This window comes from Gossypium hirsutum, chromosome A07 (genome assembly GCF_007990345.1).
Source record: "Gossypium hirsutum isolate 1008001.06 chromosome A07, Gossypium_hirsutum_v2.1, whole genome shotgun sequence".
Lineage (NCBI taxonomy): Eukaryota > Viridiplantae > Streptophyta > Magnoliopsida > Malvales > Malvaceae > Gossypium > Gossypium hirsutum.
Genome location: NC_053430.1, coordinates 42,624,260 through 42,639,765, shown reverse-complemented (window position 1 = coordinate 42,639,765; position 15,506 = coordinate 42,624,260). Strand labels below are relative to the sequence as shown.

The window sequence follows — 15,506 nt, the reverse complement described above, 5'->3', positions numbered from 1 at the left end:
TAATTTACTTTCTCTTTCTCTTGGTAGGTTTTTATAGTTTATGACTAGAAGAAACCCGTCGGGACCATTACTTTTTGACGAAGAAATCGATCGTACTGTTCATAGAAATCAAAGAGAAATAAGGTGCAGCTTACAATACACGGAGAACGAGTAAGAAGACGATACTCAACTCCCAACCGACGAGATGGCTAAAAACCAAGGTAATCAGCTACCTCCTGCAATTGCGGCTAATCAAAATCCTGCTCCATGTACTATTTTGATGGTTTGCAGGATAAAAATCCCAACGCTCACTTAGCAAATTTCTAGGAATTTTGCGATACATTCAAAATCAACGGTGTTTTTGATGATGCCATTCGTCTTCGGTTATTTCCTTTTTCATTGAGGAACAAAGCTAAACAGTGGTTGAACTCGTCACCACGAGGGTCAATTACTACTTGGGAACAAATGACCGAGAAATTTTTACTAAAATATTTTTCTCTGGCTAAAACAGCTAAATTATGTAATGATATCTCTTCTTTTGTGCAGATGGATTTAGAAACACTTTACGATGCATGGGAAAGATACAAGGACTTACCAAGAAGGTGCCCTCACCATGGGTTACCGCCTTGGCTGCAAGTACAAACATTTCACAATTGTCTGAATCCCTCGACTCGGCAAATGGTTGACGCAGCTGCTGGCGGAACCATCAAAAATAAAACACCAGAAGATGCCAATGAGTTTATAGAGGAGATGTCACTAAATAACTATTAGTGGCAAGTTATGAGGACAAAGCCAACAAAAACAGTCAACGTTTATAACGTCGACTCAGTTACTATGCTGTCAAATCAGGTAGAACTTCTCAATAAAAAGATTGATGGTTTACTTGGTTCTACGCAGGTGCATCCAGTAATGAGGTGTGACTCAAGTGAAGCAGGTGTGCAGACAGAATATCAATCCTTCAATCCCACAACTAAAGAGGAACAAGTCAACTACATGGGTAATAATAACTTTAGATCTCAAAATAACCCATACAGTAATACTTATAATACAGGTTGGAAGAACCACCCAAATTTCTCCTGGGGTGGTCAAGGGAATCAAAAGCCACAAAATCCTCAGAGTTTTCAACAGCCACCTTATCAACAAGAGAAGAAATCGAACCTTGAAGAGATGCTCTCTAAATTCATCTCAGTATCAGAAACCCGTTTCCAAAAGATTGAGACAGCACTTAAGAATCAACAAGCATCGATCCAAGGGCTCGAAACTCAGATAGGCCAGCTATCCAAACTAATCTCTGAATGACCACAAGGTAGCTTACCAAGTAATACTGAACCTAACCTAAGGGAACACCTCAACACAATTAGTACTCAAGATGACGAAGGAGTCGTTGAGCCTGAACCAGAACCAAGGCAACAAACAGTGGTAAACAAAGGGAGAGATGAGGTAGATCAAAATACAAACAAACCAGTGACTGTCGAATATAAACCTCGTGTCTCATACCCTAACGTGACAAGGAAAGACCACTCAGATGAAAAATTCGGTAAATTCCTTAAACTTTTGAAAAAATTACATATTAACTTACCATTTATTGAAGCTTTGTCGCAGATGCCAAATGCAATGAAATTTTTAAAAGAGCTTTTAGTAAATAAGCGGAATTTGGATGAAGCATCGCATGTGGAGCTAAATGCAGTCTGCTCAGCTATTCTACAGAATAAGCTACCCCACAAATTGAAAGATCCAAGGAGTTTTACAATTCCTTATTTAACTGGTAGTTTAGATATAAGTCATGCATTAGCTGATTTAAGGGCTAGTATTAACATTATGCCTTACAAAATGTTTAAGCAACTAGGTCTTGGGAAACTTAAACAAACTTGGATGAGCATTCAATTGGAAGATAAAACTATAAGATTCCCTAGGGGTATTATTGAAAATGTACTCGTGAAAGTAGATAAGTTCATATTTCCCGCTGATTTTGTTGTTCTAGAAATAGAGGAGGATAAAAACACCCCTTTGATTTTAGGGAGGCCCTTTTTAGCAACTGCTAAAACAATTATTGATGTTGGCACAGGTGAGCTTACACTTCATGTGGGAGACGAAACGATCACCCTTCAAGCTCGTAATTCTGGCATCACATCAAACATTGAAGGTAATAGTCCACACCAATCTACTAAAATTGACAATATGACTTTGCAGAAATTAAGCTTCAAAGAAGTTTACGAGCCATGTTCCCAGGATGATAGAGGACACATTCATGAAGAATGAAGGCTACAGATAGAGGAGCTAGACGAATGGCAAGCACACAAATCGAGAACACATGATAAACCAAAACTGTGCCAAAACAAGTCCTATACCTCTCCTAATCAACTTAAGGTTGGCGATAAAGTTTTACTAGATGCCACAGATCCCCACATTGTCACTACCACACCGAATGAGGAAATCCCTCTTATTGTACTCAGTATTTTTCCGTTCAGTACGGTGGAGGTGAGTCACCCAAAGTTTGGCACTTTTAAGGTAAAAAAACCAGATTAAAACCCTATTTTGATGAGGTTGACAGCAGGAATGAGGAGTATAAACTCCTCAAACCACCCTGACCATTCACTAGAGAGGTAAGTCAAGCTTAGACTATAAATAAGCGATTCTCGAGAGGCAACCCGAGTACTAACATATTCTAATTTCTTTATTTTTAAGTTCTAACACTTTAAATCATTAACGTTATCCTTAAATTGCAAAGTTTTTCAGCCACATGACCAGGCACACTGGTGTGCCTAAAGCCGTGGCCAAACAGGGGAAGAGACACGGCCATGCGATACGATAGTGTGGAAGCAGGACATGATTTAACTAAAACATGGGATGCGATAAATCCCCACGGCCATGTGACATGGCCGTGGGTGAACTTGATAGGTGAACACAGGCGTGGGAATGGAAAAACACGGGCGTGCCAGGGGCAAGGCTCGATTCTGTTTATTCGACACGGGCGTGAGACACGCTTGTGCCGTTAAACCGTGGACAACAATACATAGGCGCAGTATGCTAACACACGGGCATGGGACAAGCAAACAAAGCAAGGCATGACCGTGCGACATGGCTGCATACCACACACGCCCCAGACACACGGGCGTGGGATAGTAGCCGAGCACGACCTAAATTGCAAAATTTGAAAAATACGGGCTCATCATCAGAGTACACAAGCGTGGCCCTAGGCCGTGTGCACCTACCCTATATAAGCAAATTATTGCTCATTTTCTTCTTCCTTTCAAAACCCTAGTCGAAATCTCCCATTCTCCACTTCCTAATCCCTATTCCAGCCACCATTCCTCAGATTCTCACTTCCCCAACCCCCAAACCACCCTAAAATCCACTCCCCCTGCATCAATCCTCACTTTCCCCTCTCTTTTCGCTCCATTTTTTCTCCACACGGCTATACACTCAAGCCTCACGCCCGTGCTCGCCACCAACATGCACGTGCACCACCCTACAGTAGCTTTTGGTTCACTTTCTTAACCTTGTTTTTCCAACTTGCATTACTACATTGGTATTCTATATGCCTTACAAAGATATTGTTACTGTTACCAATTTGTTCTGAATAAGTTAGGAATTTGCTTTAGTATTTTCTATATTTGAATATTGTTTTAGGATTTTCTATATACTAGTTTTAGGATTTTGCCTAACTGATGATGCATCTTTGATTCCAGTAAATGTTTCCAAATAATCATATAAATTTTTCACTTCTCGCTCGATATCATTAAATGTTAACACATCTTGGAACTACTATATCAATGCTCCTACATTTTCAGGTACCTTATGTCATTATCGAGAGGCAAGAAGGCCGCAGTCCCATCCTCAAAGAAACGTAGGGGACCGGGTTCTTCATCGTTACGTGCTACAGCCGAAGTTCAGCACCCATTCCTTGAGTTTCAGCAAGCTTCGCAGGAGGAGCTATTTTAGATACTACGCGCGCGACCCCTCACTACAGGTCGCTGCATTGACTAGGTTGCCGTAGAGCAAGTCCAACTAGTTGATGCCATTAGTGCCCTTCTGACCACAGATCGATGGGAACGGTTCTTCGCTATTACCGACCCCACTTATTTAGAGCTAAATTTAGAATTATGCTCTACTTTTCATTTACAGGTGGTGATGACGAACAATGACGACCCAGGCACCATTCACTTCCGATTAGGCGGTCTAGTTCACGCGATGAGTGTCCCAGAGTTTGGAGTCGCTCTAGGACTTTACACCGATTAGTTTATGGAGGAGGAGGACGTGAATACACTACCACAGAATATCCACATTTCTCCCTCCTTGTGCTGGAAGGCTTTGGCACCACTCTCTTCCACCTATGACCCAACCGCTCGAAGGACTCAGCTCTCACCCCTTCCCTATAATATCTTCATGCCATATTAGCACACACCTTGACCGAAAGGAGAGAGAGAACTGGCGTTGTCAACACCCATGACGCTTATAATTTATGGTGCACGGTGAATGTACACCTGACTGACTTGGCATATTTCATCGCTTTCGCCATTCGCCATTAAACTGAGCGGCATCAGAAGGGAGTAATCTCTACCGGCCCCTACGTGACGTGCCTTGCCAGAAACTTCGGCCTCCTCAACACTGTGGGCCAGTCATCAGTGCTTACATTGATAGGTCAGATGTCCCCATAGGGCATCACGACTATGTTACACATGAGGATGATCGAGCGCCAACGTGGGACCGATCCTCCTCAGTACCATCTCACTCATGCCATTGACGAGGAGGATCTTGAGGACATTCCTGATGATGTCCCCCCACAACACGAGGAGCCTTCTACCACACCACCTAAGGAGCGACCAGTTCATGCGGCTGCTTCATTGGCACATCTTTCTGACCGACTCGCTCACTTCGAGCAGTATTGCACTACACAGTTCGAGATGATTCACGAGTGAGATCGGCGATGTGACAGACAGATGGATGACATACAGGCCATGATGCAGCAGCTGTGCCAGCACTTTCACATCGCGACTCCAGCGCCACCACCTGAGGGCCCTACTGACGAGGATCATTGAATCCTCCTATCTTTTTATTTTTATTTTTATTTTTACTTTTATTTTCTTTTCAATTTTGTTTATTTTCTTTTGAAAGACATATCTATATTAGTGAATTTTACTTTCTTCATTTTTCCTGGTATTTCTAACAAGTAATCCCACTACGCTCTCTTCCACGCCAACTCTTAATAAGCTCTTCATGATTCTACAGACTTCCAAGCAAAGCTGCTAGGAATATTTTACGGAATGAGGAAACAAATAGGGAATAATACCCAATGAGTGCCATGTTCAACGATCCAATTTCTTCATCTAGCCAAGAACAATGGCAGCTACCACTTTCCCCAAACACTCCAGCCTCAGAATCAAGCTCTACATCCATATAACAGGGAGTTTCACCTTCTTCCCTCTTATGATTTTCTTTATTTTGAATAGTCTATCTTTGTATATTGAGGGCAATGTACATCTTAAGTGTGGGGGGGTTGAACATGAACATGAAACCTAACTTTTTGCATTATTCTCAAATCCCTAAATTTGGTCTTGTGCTTAAGTGATTTTCTCATAATCTTGATCGAATGAATTCTGATTGATTTATAATTATTGTCGATATGTCATGAATTAGACCATGGGAATTATGCATGATTATTTGATTATAGGACATTAGAGAATCGAGCATGATAAGTTGATGTTTTGAGAACTAAAATTTTTAGACTATTTTCCTAAATTGAGGTATTATCTTGAAATCTGAAGTATACAGGAATCACATCAATAACCCAAAATTTTGGTGAGATTTTTGAACCTTTTGAGCATATAGCTTTCTTTCTTGCTCATTTCTTTTGTGGTTTGAGTGTGTCAACATTGAACTATTATTCTAGAACTTGCTTCGATTATACATGTCGAGATCACACGTATGATTTGATATACTGAGATGATAAAGGCACTTAGGATTTAATCCATTTATTCCATAAAAAGCCTTCCCACATAATTAAACCCTTAGGGAACCCCCTTTGAGCCTACTAACCTTTTTTATTGATTAACTTTCATCATTAACCCATTAATCCATTATTGTTGAAATCCTCTTACTTAATTTACCCTTTTTATCGAGATTAAATTTAATATTGTTACCTCATTATGTTCACCATTTTTTTTTGTTACTGAATCACGAAGTATGATTTCTATATTGTATTGACTTGATTTGTTCTTTAAAAAAAAGAAAAGAAAAAGAGAGCTCATGTAATATAGTTCTAGATATTTGTTTGTAATTCAGTAATTAAGTTTTTGATGGTGGGGTAATATATTAAAATTATCTCGATTCTAACCTTTGTCTCTTCAGCTTGTATCCATACCCGTAACCCAAACCCCGTTATAACCATGTAAAGACCTTTTGATTTGTGTATCATATCATTTACAAGTGGTGGAGATTTGATTTTCATGAAAGCCTATAGTAATAACTTCTCATGTTAGACAATCGAGTGCTTAATCTTGAATCTTAAACACTTTGACTGATTTTAGTGAATCTTTAGTGAGGATGTCATCTCTTGTATATTTAGGACTAAAGTTAATTACTTAGAGGAATGAGATTACCTATGATTTTATTATCAAAATATTTGATTTAGATTGTTTGAGGCTTTTAATGCCCCTATAGTTGAATTCTCACTGTATGATTTTTCGTGAAATAATTGTAACATTATCAGTAATGATTACGTGATTGAAAAGAATAAATTCTAGTAGTAAATAAGAGTTTTGCTTGAGGACAAGCAAATGCTTAAGTGTGGGGGTATTTGATAAACGCCAAATTATACATATTTTTACCCCAAATACTTAGCATATTTATGGATGTTTATAACTAGATTTGTGGATTTTGGTGCTCTTCATCCAGTTATTTCATGTTTTGTACTCAGAAGAGCACAAGAGTTAAAAGGAGCCAAAAACGAGCCAAAAAGGAACAAAACAGACCAAATCAAGAAGATGACACGGCCTAAGCCTTGCCACACGGGCTGCTCACACGCCCGTGTCTTTCGAGGGTGTCAACCAAGGCTTTAACAATTCACATGGCCTGGCCATTGACCCACACGGTCGTATGCAATTTAAGGGATCAAAAACGGTCTGGCAAACACGTCCCTTTTTTTTCAAAGAGTTGTATTTTACACGGAAAATGATACTTAGGGAAGAAGAAAGCCAATCCAAAGCATATATAAACACCCTAAGTATGACTTAGAAAGGGCCGCTCCCCTCTAGAACATTTCTGGAGTACAGACCCACACGCAGGGAATTACTTGAAGGAAGCCAGACGATCCATCCCAAAAGCCGGAGCTACTCCAAGACTGAATATCTCTCTCAGAATTCCTTCAGGGGTTTTAGAGTTTTCTTTATGTTTTTTTATTTTCATACTTTTGAGATGTACTCTTATTTTATTATGAACTAAACCCTTTAGATACATAATGGGGTTGAAACATATGATGGATCTTATTATTATTATCTGAACTGTATGATAAATACTTGATTTGTTCTTAATTATGTGTTCTTAATGCTTGAGTTAATATTCCGGGTAATTATTCATGATTTTGTGACAGCCCTAATTTGACCCTAGTCGGAAAGTGGTTTCGGGACCACAAAACCGGGTCATAAAAATAATTAACCATTAAGTTTTGTGTTTATTGTATGTGAAATAGGCATGTGTGAAAGTTTCATGCTCCAATTTTGTCATTAGTATGTGAAATTATTAAATAGGACTTATGTGAGGAAATTTAGAAATGTGCTAGGCAAATGTTATAGTGGCCTATTAAAGCATGTTAGAAAACACTTGTACTTGCATGTCAAATTAGCCAAAAGTCTAGATGGTGGCCGGCCATGCTATGGGTTAAAACATATTATAAATATGTTTTGTTAACATTTGTGTTAAAAATAATATAATAAAGAGCACGGATAATAAAATAATAGTGGTTAGTAGGAGAAGAAACAAAAAAAAAGAGTTAGCTAGGTTGCTCCTCCATTGCCGTAACTAGAGGAAGAAAAAGAGGGGAAGTTCGGCCAAGGTGGTTCTTTAGATTAAAGGTACGTTCAATGTTGCTTTTGGAGGTTTATACATCCTTTGGATGATTAGCCTAATTCTATCTATCTCATGGATGGAATTGGGGTTGTTGGAGAGTTAAGATTCGGCTAAGAGGTTTCAAAATTTTAGTTGATGCCTTGATACTACTAGCATGTTAGCTATATGGATGTGTTAAGTTACTTGAAATGTTAGATAAATTTGAACTCCCTACCAAATTCTTTAGACAACCCATGTTAGAAATTTCGGTATTGAGATGTCTAGAACTTTCGGCCATTGTAGCTATGGAGAAATAAGGTTTTTGTTTCTTGTTAAATTTAGATGAACAAGGGTAGATGAGTGTTTGAACTATACAAATAATCATATGTGAGCATTAGGTGCTAAGGGAAAGGAATCGGCTACCTTATTAGGTACCAAGACCGAATGTGAATTTGATTAGGTTTGAGTAATTATTATGCTTAAAATCGATGTAGTTAAGTACCATGTTCTAGCCGAACATGTAGTTGTTTAATGTTGTGAACAAGTGCCGTTTAGTTGTTCTAAAATTGTCTAAATTAGATGTTTAATCATCTAAGGGTTCGGCATTGTGCATTCTTGTTAAGAGTTTGATTTGAAATCATGAGATCTTGTTGACTTGTGTTTAAATGGCATTCGGTCATGGTCTATGGGAGTTTACTAATCCGGTTTAGGTGCCAAATACTTTGTATTGGAAATTTTGATGTGTAAGTAGAAATTAATTAAGATGATATTGAGACATTCGAAAATAAATATGTATTAAAGTTATATTTGTAGTAGTTTAATGTGATTTACCAAGTGCACAAATTTGAAAGCGAGAAGGTGATAGACTTAAGTGGTAATTGATTCAAATAAATTGGTTCTAAAATGTATATGAATGCCGTATGATTGTGTTTGGTTGAGTGGTAAATTGTTTGATTAAAGCTCAAGAGCTTAGAGGATCAACGTTGGATAGGGGAAAGGAAAAAGTAATTGAATAGCCGTTGAAGTCGTTCGACAACGTCCGAGGTAAGTCTTCGAGTAATGAAACTTAGTTTATGATTTGATTAAGTCATGACATATAAGCATAACAAATAAACGGTGATATAATGATTCTACTTGAATGATATATTGAGGTGATTAGTTTATACCTATGACGGGTAGCCGAATGTGTATAGAGATCATGTTATAAAGTCAATCAAAATCATGCTCTTTGTACGTGGCTATTGAGCCGAAATTGGTAAGGTTTGATAAGTGTCTTGTGTTTGAGCTTTACTAATGAAAATGAAATATGGATGTGTCAAGATTTATTGATATATGTGCATGATTATTCGAATGATATCCGGGCTAAGTCCCGAAGGCATTTGTGCTATTGACTATATCTGGGCTAAGTCCCGAAGGCATTTGTGCTAGTGACTATATCCGGGCTAAGTCCCGAAGGCTTTTGTGCTATTGACTATATCCGGGCTAAGACCCGAAGGCATTTGTCCGAGTTGCTATATCCGGCTAAATCCCGAAGGCACTTGGGTTTGGAAATGAGCGATCTTGCTGTAATAATTTCAATTAATACGCTCATAAAATCCAAACGATAAGGTAAATTTCGTATATGCATCGGAAAAGTTAATTCCTTTTTAGATAGTACGCGCTCTATTGATTAACAACTTCCGGCCTTTAGTTAGGTTTGATCCCCTGGTATGAATATACTGGTTGAGGTGTGAAGTAAGTATGATTTTGGGAATATGCGTATATGCAACTATTCATTTAGTCATATGAACGCTATACTTTAGTTGTAAATAATTTCATTACTTGAACTTACTAAGCATTAAAATGCTTACTCTGTTACTTTGATTCTCTGTTTTATAGATTTTGTTCGTCAACTATCGGACTCGGGAGTGTCAAAGTCGAAGTCATCCACACTATCTAAGCCACTTTTTGGTACTCTTTTAGTTCAATTTTGAAAATGGCATGTATAGGGCTGACCCTTGTTGTTAATTAAGTACCCTTTGGTAATGTGTATTCGTATAGCCATGCGAAAATGGCTCGTATATTTTGAAGTATAACATTATGGTCTTGTGATCTGGTTATTAAGTGGTGTGGAAATCTTTGGTAATGACTAGCCATTGGAATGGCCAATCATGGGCCTATTGGTGCTACGTACGTCATGGCTAATCGGGATTACCCTTGATAATAATGTATGTCAATTTGCTATTCGATTCATGGAAAATTATGAAATAGGTAAAAATTACCTTAAAATAGATGCTGACAGCAGCAGGGACGTAAGTTGGAAAAATCACTAAAAATAGTAGGAATGTAATTAAATAGTGAATAAATTATGTAATTGAATCTTGATGAGTCTATTTTCATATGAAAGAAACAAAAAGACCATATGAGCCGTATTTTATGAGATGTTTAAGTTTTTGTGAAACAGAGCCAGAGCATTTTCTGGATCCCCTGTTCTGATTTTGAAAATTTACCATAAATTAACCATAGACAATTAGAAGTCATGCTTTATATGTATAGATTTCTTTTTGAGTCTAGTTTTATTAGAAATAAACGGCATAAGTATTGAAGCTCTGTACAGGGAGATATCTAAGTCGTAATGCATGAAGGTTAGAGTAGTCGAACCTTGAAATAGGGGAGAATTTAACTAATAAACTGTACTAATTGGCTCGACCAAAAATTCTAGAAAACAATTTGTACATGGACATATGAGTCTGGTTTCAAGAAAAATTTACAGAATCAGTTTTCGAGTTTTGGAACTCGAGATATGATTTTTAAAGTAACTGTGATGCAGTTAGCCAGCTTGTCTGGAAAATTTAAAATGAACTGTGTAAGTAAATGAATTAAGTCCGTTAACACCTCGTGTTCGACTCCGGCAACGGTCTCGGGTACAGGGCGTCACAACTTTATTGGTATCAGAGCTACGGTTTAGTCGATTCTAGGACTACCGTAATACGTTCGGGTTTAGCTATACATGCCATTATGTGCTTATTGATAGTGTGGTGATTTCTGACAGTTAAAAATGTGTTTACTTATAGTAATGGATCCCGATCCCAACCGGGCGGTAGCTGATGATATTGAGAGTGTAGCGCCTGGTCCCGCGCAAAAGACAGCACCGGCAAACTCTCAACCTATTGCTAGTAATCAGAATGATGAAGCTAGACAGACTTTTTATAGCGTAATGAATGAGTGGTTCAATCAGTACATTCGAACTAATACGGCTGTTCCACAACCCCTATTCCTGACCAATACAACCCCTGCACCTGCGATACCTCTGGTAACTGACCAGATAAGGTTAAATAAGCCTCCAGTTTACAGAATCTGAAAACACGGGGCTACTGAATTTAAGGCTACAGACAGCGATGATGCCGAGCAAGCTGAATTTTGGTTGGACAACACTATTCGGGTACTTGATGAACTATCTTGCACACCCGATGAATGCCTTAAGTGTACTATCTCCTTGCTACGAGATTCTGCCTATTATTGGTGGAATACGTTGATTTCTGTTGTGCCCAGAAAGGAAGTAACTTGGGAGTTTTTCCAAACCGAGTTTCGAAAAAAGTATATCAGCCAGAGATTCATTGATCAAAAACGGAAAGAATTTCTTAAACTTAAACAAGGTTCCATGTCGGTTACTGATTATGAACGAAAGTTTGTAAGGCTTAGCCGGTACGATCGAGAATGCATTTCCTCAGAAGCCGTAATGTGCAAACGTTTCGAAGATGGACTGAACGAAGATATAAAACTGTGTGTTGGCATTTTAGAAATCAGAGAATTTATGGTACTTGTTGAGCGAGCTTGCAAAGCCGAAGAGCTCAGTAAGGAGAAAAGAAAAGCTGATATGGGAGCAAAGGAGTTTCGTAAGAGATCTGCGGGAAAGCCCTTTCAACAGTCATCGAAGAAATTTAGAGATGATTCAGGCCGGTCTAAAGGCACTTCGGGCTTTTCTAGACGAGATCGTGATCGACCCCCTGTGAGTACACGAGTCGCTTCGGTTGCCAGTGTTGGAAATGATCGTCGAGATAGAACAGAGTGCCAGTATTGTGGTAAATGGCATTCTGGGAGTTGTAGATTCCATGATCGCTCCTGTTATATGTGCAGAGCAGCTGACCACTTTATCAAGGATTGCCCGAGACTGTCTGAACAAAATGTAAATCAGAGTGGGAAAACGGGTGCTACTACTGCTCGAGGTAGACCATCCAAAAATGTGGGGAATGCTAGTGGTGGTCAGAGAGGATCTAGAGATGTTACTACCAGATCTGAGGCTCGTGCTCCTACTAGAGCTTATGCTATACGTGCACGCGAGGATGCTTCTTCGCCAGATGTTATTACTGGTACTTTCACTCTCTTTGATACTAATGTGATTGCATTGATTGACCCTGGTTCTACTCATTCTTATATATGTGAGACTTTAACATCCAGTAAGACTTTACCTGTTGAGTCTATTGAGTTCGTTATTAGAGTGTCGAATCCCTTGGGTCATTATGTGCTTATTGATAAGGTGTGTAAGAAATGTCCCCTAGTAATTCGAGGTTCCTGTTTTCCGGCGGACTTGATGCTTTTACTGTTTGATGAATTTGATGTTATTCTCGGTTTGGATTGGTTGACCGTGCATGATGTGGTTGTGAATTGCAAAAGCAAGACTATTGATTTGAAGTGTGCAAATAATGAGATAATCCGAGTTGAATCTACTGCCTTGAATGGATTGCCAACAATAATATCCTCGCTGTTAGCTCAAAAATATGTGAGAAAGAGGTGTGAAGCGTATCTTACATACGTACTTGATAATGAAGAATCAGGAAAGAAACTTGAGTCGGTACCAGTGGTTTGTGAATATTCAGATGTTTTTCCCGAAGAATTACCAGGGTTACCACCTGTTCGGGAGGTAGAGTTTGGCATCGAACTTGTACCTGGTACTACACCAATTTCGATAGCTCCGTATCGTATGGCAACAACGGAATTAAAGGAATTGAAAGCTCAGTTGCAGGAGTTGACGGATAAAGGTTTCGCTCGACCAAGTTTCTCACCTTGGGGTGCACCAGTATTGTTTGTGAAAAAGAAGGACGGAACCATGAGGTTGTGCATCGACTATCGTTAGCTGAATAAAGTGACAATAAAGAATAAATATCCGTTACCGCGTATTGATGATTTTTTTGATCAACTAAAGGGAGCCTCAGTGTTTTCAAAGATAGATTTGAGATCGGGCTATTATCAGTTGCGAATTCGGGATTCGGATATACCCAAAACTGCTTTCAGAATGAGATACGGTCACTACGAGTTCTTAGTGATGCCATTTGGGCTCACTAATGCCCCTGCGGTATTTATGGATTTGATGAATCGGATCTTCAGACCGTTTTTGGATCGGTTTGTAGTTGTGTTTATCGATGATATTTTGGTCTATTCGAGAAATGAAACCAATCATGCTGAACACCTGGGATTAGTGTTGCAGATTTTACGAGATAAGCAATTATATGCTAAGTTCAGTAAGTGTGAGTTCTGGTTAAGAGAGGTTAGCTTCTTGGGTCATGTGGTATCTGCATCGGGTATTCGAGTTGATCCGAGCAAAATTTTAGCCATACTTAACTGGAAGCCCCCGAGAAATATTACTGAGGTTCGGAGCTTTTTGGGACTTGCCTGTTACTACAAACGGTTTGTAAAGGGTTTCTCAATGATAGCCACACCAATGACGAAGCTACTTCAGAAAGATGTTAAGTTCGAATGGTCAGAAAAATGTCAGAAAAGTTTTGATCAACTAAAAGCTTACTTGACTGAAGCTCCAGTGCTAGTGCAGCCTGAATCAGGCAAAGAGTTTGTCATTTACAGTGATGCATCCTTACTTGGGTTGAGTTGTGTATTGATGCAAGCAGGTCGATTTGTAGCGTATGCGTCGAGGCAATTGAAGCCACATGAGAAAAATTATCCAATCCATGATCTCGAATTAGCTGCCATCGTATTCGCTTTGAAAATATGGAGACACTACTTATTTGGTGAGAAGTGCCATGTATTTTCGGATCACAAAAGTCTCAAATATTTGATGACTCAAAGAGATTTGAATCTGCGACAAAGACGTTGGCTCGAGTTGTTAAAAGATTATGAGCTTGTCATTGACTATCACCCGGGAAAGGCTAATGTGGTTGCGGATGCCTTAAGTCATAAATCACTGTTTGCTTTACGAGCGATGAATGTACATTTGTCGGTTCTATCCGGTAATGTGTTAGTAGCAGAAATAAAGGCCAAACCATTGTTGATTCATCAAATTCGTGAAGCTCAGGAAGTCGATGATGAATTGGTTGCAAAACGGGCTGAATGTGTTTCGAATAAGGAATCAGAGTTTCAAATTGATGATGACGATTGTTTGAGGTTCAGAAGTTGTTTGTGTGTTCCAAGGAATTCAAAACTTATTTCGACAATTCTGAACGAAGCTCATTGTAGCCAAATGTCAATTCAACTGGGGAGTACGAAAATGTACAACGATCTGAGACGTCAGTTTTGGTGGCATGGTATGAAACGATACATTTCTGATTTTGTTTCGAAGTGTTTAATACGTCAACAAGTGAAAGCGGAACATTAAGTGCCTACAGGATTACTTCAGCCGATCATGATACCCGAGTGGAAGTGGGATCGAGTCACGATGGATTTTGTATTTGGATTGCCATTGTTATCAAGCAAGAAAGATGCGATCTGGGTTTTTGTTGATAGACTGACAAAGTCGGCTCATTTTATCCCTGTACGTACTGATTATTCTCTTGACAAGCTAGCTGAAATGTATGTATCCCAGATTGTAAGGTTACATGGGGTACCAATTTCTATTGTATCAGATAGAGATCCGAGATTCACATCGCGATTTTGGAAGAAATTTCAAGAAGCTTTGGGTACCAAGTTGCATTTTAGCACCGCATTTCATCCACAGACTGATGGTCAATCCGAGCGGATAATTTAGATACTCGAGGATATGTTGAGATGTTGCATCCTTGAGTTTAGTGGTTCATGGGAGCAGTATTTACCTTTGATTGAATTCGCTTACAACAATAGTTTTCAATCAAGTCTTAAGATGGCACCTTACGAGGCTTTGTACGGTCGTAAATGCCGTACACCATTGTTTTGGACCGAGCTCGGTGAAAGTAAAATTTTCGGAGTTGATTAGATTAAAGATGTTGAGCAGAAAGTAAAGATAATTCGTGAAAGTCTGAAGGCAGCATCAGATCGTCAGAAGTTGTACGCGGATTTAAAACGAAGAGATACTGAGTATCAGGTGGGAGACAAAGTGTTTCTTAAAGTTTCACCTTGGAAAATGATACTCAGGTTTGGCCGTAAGGGCAAACTGAGTCCGAGGTTCATAGGGTCGTATGAGATATCCGAACGAGTTGGTCCAGTGGCATATAGATTGATTTTACCCCCTGATCTCGAAAAGATTCACAATGTTTTTCACGTTTCGATGCTTCGACGTTATAGATCTGATCCTTCGCACA

The 15,506-nt window shown here is 39.1% G+C and overlaps 1 non-coding gene across 1 annotated transcript; it reads right to left on the bottom strand.

Moving 5' to 3' along the window:
• Positions 1 to 492: 492 nt before the first annotated feature.
• LOC121204300 (small nucleolar RNA R71) lies at positions 493 to 599 on the bottom strand. The gene has a single exon (XR_005899228.1). It is a non-coding gene; the product is annotated as a small nucleolar RNA R71 (small nucleolar RNA).
• Positions 600 to 15,506: the final 14,907 nt, after the last annotated feature.